We start from the raw sequence: 7118 nt of genomic DNA on the forward strand, positions 1-7118 counted from the left end.
GCAGCATCCGAAACGTTGACATCTACCAATAGGCGCCAAAACTCAGATGAGCATCATCATCTAAAATAATACGTTTACTTAAATAATTAAGCTTCTTTTTTTTTCATAAAGCTCATTAAGTGAACGCAAAATCTGGGAACTTGCATTTGCAGATCTGTATAAGAAGTTTTGCACTAAAGTTACAAGGCGAACTTCATTTTATATGAGATTTTAGGTTGTCATGGCGGCTAAGATGCCGATGTTACATTCTGTAACATCATGACGATGGAATGACAAAGTCTTCGTTGCGCCATCTCAACACGCCAGAACTATGAATGAATACCTTGCAATAACACTGGGCACGATAAAAGATATTCGACGCCAGGCGTCGCGACACCCTCGAAGTATCAAAATATACGAGATATGTCTCGGGATTACTAAAAACCGACGGTGCCAACATAGCGATGAAAATTGTCATGGCGCCGGGGGGAGAGAGTGGATACTGATCAGTATACACGGCCTATCCTATCATAAAACAACCCAACCTAACCTAACTAGCCTAACCTAACCTAACCCAGCTAATCCTAACCCAACCTATCGCAACCTAACTTAACCCAACTACTCTACCCTCTAACCTAACGTAATCCAACTTAAAAAATTGCTCTCACCCTAAAAATATGTTTACCTTTCCATTTGATAGCAACAAATAATGAAGCGATGGAGTCAGGTGGAATTTTATGTGAACATCGGTCAATACAGATTTTGGATTCAACATTTTAAATGTTAAAATCGTAACACGTTGATACGTAACGCTAAGGTTCTACGAGATAAATTAAAAACAATGTAAATATGCAATATTATTAATTATGAACAGTGACAACTGAATTTTATAATTAGTAAATAAATTAATCTGTTTAAATAAGCGGGAAATTAAAGCTATCAACAATAACATAATATCCACTACTTAATACAAATAAAGCCACTCCTTACTCTGAAAATATAAACTTGTAATTAAACTATTCAGCAGAAGAAATTATAGCTTTTAGAATTTGTTTTAAAGAGTTTAAGTGATGGTTTCGGCTCATGAATATTTAGGGAATAATATCATCGCCACTTCAGAACAACACACACAAACATTTTCCTCACTCACTTTATTATTACTGATTGAACGGAATTAGAAATGCAGTTCATACTAAGTTTCATGAAAATCCATCAATTTGTTCAAATGTTATTAGAGAGAAGAAACAAACAGGGGGATGCGAGGACAAGCCCATCCTAACTTATAAAAAAGGAAAACAGGCAGAAATGACAGTTGACGACCGGCCATGTGCATGTATTTAAACCTGTTGAGTAACTGAGTTAATTACGTGAAAAGTTTATGTTGGACACTGTCCATTCTTATTAAATACGAAGTGCCTCCTCTGACGGCCTGTCAAAGCACGAAGGGTAGGTACACATATAACGCAAACAATGGAGAGTGTCCAACCCAAACCTGACTCATCAATGAACCCGCAACAACCACGTGTCATTACGAAATTACACTGTCAAAAAGCCTGTAATTCCTGAAGGAAAAATTAATGCATATTAAAAGAAAAGAGGAAATATATTTCGATGCGGGTGGAAGCGACCGTGGCTTAATTTAAGACGCTATCCCAGCATTTACTTAGGGATAGGACAGCCGAGCTTCGGGCTGAGATTTGAACCAGGGCCCCTGTACACGAAGGAGTGGTAAACACTAGCCAATCTAGCCAAAAGCGCAATCTAATCCAATGAAACTTATCCCAACCAAACTTAAACCAATTCAAAATAAAATAATGATCAAACCCACCACCGCTTACACACTTCCACATAAATTTCCAGGATTTCTCCAGCACTATTTCATGACCAAAGAACTTCCGTATAACCTCCCCAGAACTTCTCCAGCAACACTCTAGGACTTTTCCAGGATTTCTTCAGAATTTTCCCTGGAATTCTCCAGGATTATCAAGCACTTCTCCAGGACATCCCCACGACCACTAGATGAACACGATAGAAATTCTCCAGGACAACCCAACCCATCGTAAAACAACACAACCTTATCTAACATAAAATTAAGTTACCTAACCTAAGTAAACCTAACCTACCCTAACATAACAACCTAACCTAACCTAACCTAATCCAATGTAACATACGCCAATCAAACATAATCGAATCCAAAATAACTGAACAGCATTGGATCAAACCCACCACCGCTTAAGGACTTCCAAATAACCTTCCAGGACTTCTCCAGTAATTTTCCAGCAATTCTCCATGACAAAAAATTTCCGCATAACGTCTCCAGGAATTCTCTGGCACTAAACTAGGACTTTTCCAGGATTTCTTCAGAACTTTCCCTGGAATTCTCCAGGACATCCCCACGACCACTAGATTAACACGATAGAAATTCTCCAGGGCAACTCAACCCATCGTAAAAACAACACAACCTTATCTATCATAAAGTTAACTTACCCAACCTAACCAAACCTAACATAACCTAAACATCGCTGTGTTCCTTAGCAACACTTTCTAATGTAGACGTTTCAAGAAATGCATACGCCACAAAGTTAATTCATTTCGAACCCCCCCCCCCAAAAAAAACAATTTATGACAATAAATTGGGTTTAAATACCAACATATTCCCTCTTATTTGCTGTCTCCCCACCACTACAGTGTACCAACTGTATACAGCAGAAACTTCAGGGGTAAGCGTGCGTTTTGTACTTGAAATTCCCAATTGCGAAAATATGTAATGGGGAACAGGATGTGTCATGGATTAAATAAATGTCAATGACACGTCGGTTAGCTGGAGATAAACATGTCGGAAAGGCGAAGCAGCACAATGAATAGGTGGAGACATCACACGACCCTCATCATGCATATTTATAACCCATCTATGAAAACTTTCTGGGGTCAGAATTACTGCTTTATTCTTGAATTTTTCTCGTCTCTTTCACTTAATGGATTTGCCCATTTCTTACTTTATAGCCATCTTCTGGTCTGCCTTCCTATGCCCACATATGTGTTTTGGTACGTATTAAAAATTAAATTTGAAAATTTGGCATTTTCCATATAAAAGAACAGATCATATAAGAAATGAAGATATTAGACGCGAACTAGGAACTTCTGAGTCACTTATTATTTAAGCGCAGTTTCTATCCATGACAAATTTATCGGATCTAAATTCTAAGTTTCGCGCCATCGCCATGTTTATAATTGTTGAGTTACAAACAATATTTCTTACAAAATGTATACTTTTAACTATATAAATCCGCAATGAAGTTCACTCGCCTAATGCCAATGACTAGCTAAAAGAACAAAAATTTCGCAAGGAAGCCATGTTGTTGTTTCGTATTAAAAAAACTGTATATTATTCGAATATATTTACCCAATCTATATTAAGTGGCGTTCCCACCTCAGAAGTTTGCGCATATACCATGCTAGATAATGAATATAATTACAAAATCCGACTGATCGATGTTAAAATGCCAAGTTTCGTGGCAATCGGTGAAATGGTTGAAAAGATAAAAGATCGAGACACTCCCAGATAGAATGGAAGTTCTAATAAACCTATTTTTTTTCCATTAACGAAGGAAAGTGGGTTAAAAATTCTCCTATAATGAGCTCAGACTAGATTATCGCTGTAGGAAGGCCAAGTTTTGCTGGCAGACTTGCGGAGACGAGGGGAGACGCATATCTGCGACCGGTGGTTCACGCAGCAATGAACAAACGACCGAAGGAAAAGCTACATTTAAAAAAAAAATAATAACTTGAGCGGAATATGGGTAATTCAGTCAGTAAATTACATCGCATAAAGGCAGGAAACACGATCCTAGGCACTGCTTTACGTAACACAGCAAGAACTGAGGTGGTTTGTTGTGCGTCTGTGGCTAAGGTCCAGGTATACATTTTTGAGATGGAGGATGGCTCAGTTCTGGAGACACGCCAGGGACAGGACGTCAGTTCATTCCATTAGTTACTGTACGCCATCAGCTTTGATCTCACCCCCGTTCGAAACGGGGAGGAGGGAGAAAGAAAGAAAGACGAACACTGTATTAAAAATATCTCACTAAGCGCATATTTCTTGGAAATTTACTTTAAATATGTTACCAGCTGGAAGTGACAAAAAGAATTTGTCTTCGTATACTGACGCGCAGTTTTAATTTCATTTGTTTTTGTAAATACTTCTGTATATCTAAATGCCCTATGGGGAAATATTTATGAATGGTGTATCTTCTAATAACTGTTGCCATGGCAATGAAGTTGGGGGATTTTGGGTCTTACGGGGCAATACTGACTGTGTATTAACTACTCTGCATTTCCCCTTGTTCTTGGCGGGAAATTTATTAATATATACATAACCTGAATTCATTCTGTCAGCTATTGGCATATGCTGATGATGTTAATTTATTGGGGGACGATATGAATGCAATAAAGAGGAACGCAGAAGTTTTACTAGAGGCTAGTAGACAGGTGGGGCTAGAAGTGAATTCAGAAAAATCTAAGTACATGTTAGTATCTCGTCGTCAGCAGACAGGCGGGCAGAATTATCTTAGGGTAGCTAATAAATCCTTTGAAAGGGTTACAAAGTTCAAATATTTGAGAACAACAATAACAAATCAAAATGACACTCATGAGGAAGTTAGGAGATTAAATTCTGGAAATGCTTGCTACTTCTCAGTTCAAAATATTTTGTCTTCCCGTCTGATTTCTAAGAACCTGAAAATTAAAGTATAAAAAACAATTTTGCCTGTTGTTTTGTATGGGTGCGAAACATGGTCTCTCACTCAGAGGGAGGAACACAGATTGCAGGTGTTTGAGAATCGGGTGTTGAGGAGGATATTTGGGCCTAAGAGGGAAGACGATGGGGCGTGGAGAAAACTGCACAATGACGAGCTTAAAAATCTGTACTGCTCCCCCAGTATTGTGAGGGTGATTAAGTCGAGAAGAGTGAGATGGGCGGGACATGTAGCGCGCATGGATGGGACAAGAGGTGTGCACAGGGTATTGGTTGGGAAACCTGAGGGGAAGAGACCCCTGGGGAGACCTAGACGTAGATGGGAGGATGTCAGGCGGGATCTATGGGAGATGGGAGTCGAAGGAGACTGGATTTTGTTGGCCCAGGACAGGGTCCGGTGGAGGGCTTTGGTTAATTCGTTGATGAACGCTCGGGTTCTGTAAGCCATCTAGTTGGTTGGGTCCACTATTTGGGAAGCCTGAGGGGAAGAGACCGCTGGGGAGACCTAGACGTAGATGGGAGGATAATCTCAGGCGGGATCTATGGGAGATAGGAGTTGAAGGAGACTGGATTTTGTTGGCCCAGGACAGGGTCCGGTGGAGGGCTTTGGTTAATTCGTTGATGAACGCTCGGGTTCTGTAAGCCATCTAGTTGGTTGGGTCCACTATTTGGGAAGCCTGAGGGGAAGAGACCGCTGGGGAGACCTAGACGTAGATGGGAGGATAATCTCAGGCGGGATCTATGGGAGATAGGAGTTGAAGGAGACTGGATTTTGTTGGCCCAGGACAGGGTCCGGTGGAGGGCTTTGGTTAATTCGGTGATGAACGCTCGGGTTCTGTAAGCCATCTAGTTGGTTGGTTAGAATTCATTCTGTACTTCAAATACGTAGAATAAGGATAAAATTAGTAACGGAGCGAAAGTGTACTCCACAATGAAGCGAACAAAACTTTCGCAACGGTAAATCAAAACCAGGAAAACAGTAGCAGAGCTACAGCGCGCACGTCTGCAAACTAACACTCGAGTAAGCTAAGTTAAGCTAATCCAAGGCTTAGATAAAGAAAATATAACGTTTTCTTTACATCCATTGTTGGTCCCGGACAATTGCGCATAAAGTTGTTACTATCAGCTGCACACGTGCAAGTGTGAAATGTCCCTCTGTAGGTATAAATACACGCATTTCTTGTCAATTACAATTTCCTCCGGGTTTGCACCGAACAGTCCTTAAAATACATTCATTACTAATGACGAGCCAATGGATTGTCAGGATGCGAAGCTCCTGCCATCTAGCGGCACTGGATACTACTTGGTTGTAGTAACGAGTTTACAACTGCAGAAACAAATCACCAACTACAGCGTTGCAAAAAGCGTTGTTTTCTAGTATCTGCGGTTTCTGATTTGAAAATACAAGAAATACGTGGTTTTCGTCCCAAAAGATGGATATTTGGAAGAGGAAAGTCTATAGCGACCAAATTATGCAAGTCCAAATCCTCACACTCTACTTCTATAACACCCGTTTTAATATTAACCTCCACACTCGAGCTCTGATGAGAGCAGTCCTATAAAAGACAAAGTCTTGGTGAGGTTTCAGGTTCTCATGGCAGGGAGTACTAACATGACTGTCTTCTGGGATATTGCGCCATGTAGTCTCCCAGGAATTTGTCGACGTTTCGGAGGTGCTTACTGCCTCAATTATCAGGGTGATGATGGAGGCAGTAAGCACCTCTTAAACGTCAGTCAATTTCTACTAAAGTAATCACCTGTAACACTACAATGTAAAAAGAAACATGAACGTAGTTTGATTGTTTTATAGATCATAAGGTTTTTGTACGTGATTCATCAATAAATACTAACACACCCTTCAAATCCTCCACTAATTTAAGGATACCTGCGTTTTATCAACAATCAACAAACATACGAAATTGAATAATAAAATTCAATTATTGTAAAGATAAAACAAACACTCGGTCTAAGAAAAAAAAGTATGGATACCTTAATTTAAAAATCACTTGACACCTACAATTTTCCTTATAACAAATAAAATGATAACGGCCTCTAAATTTAGATAGATTAAATTTCTGAATAATTATGGAAGAAATTATATCTATAACGTGGCAAAACGATTTTTTCAATCCTCTGAAGCAGAAGAACGGCTTATTAATATTTCCGTACCGCAAAGAAAACACAACACTTCTCCATTACAAAGATCGTCTGATTAATTCTGTCATCGAGTAATCGCTGTATACAAAGAGAATCATAAGAAACCCATGAACATAAAAAAGGTTTAGGGACTCCTATTATTCAGACAAAATATCAGCCTTTAATGTTATCTTTTTTAAATAAAAATGTTGTTAATTATTATAACAGAAGACAAAACAAACAACAAAAA

This window comes from Zootermopsis nevadensis, unplaced genomic scaffold (genome assembly GCF_977971745.1).
Source record: "Zootermopsis nevadensis isolate Lab colony 2312 unplaced genomic scaffold, Znev_1.0 Znev_ptg000015l, whole genome shotgun sequence".
Taxonomy (NCBI): Eukaryota; Metazoa; Arthropoda; class Insecta; order Blattodea; family Termopsidae; genus Zootermopsis; species Zootermopsis nevadensis.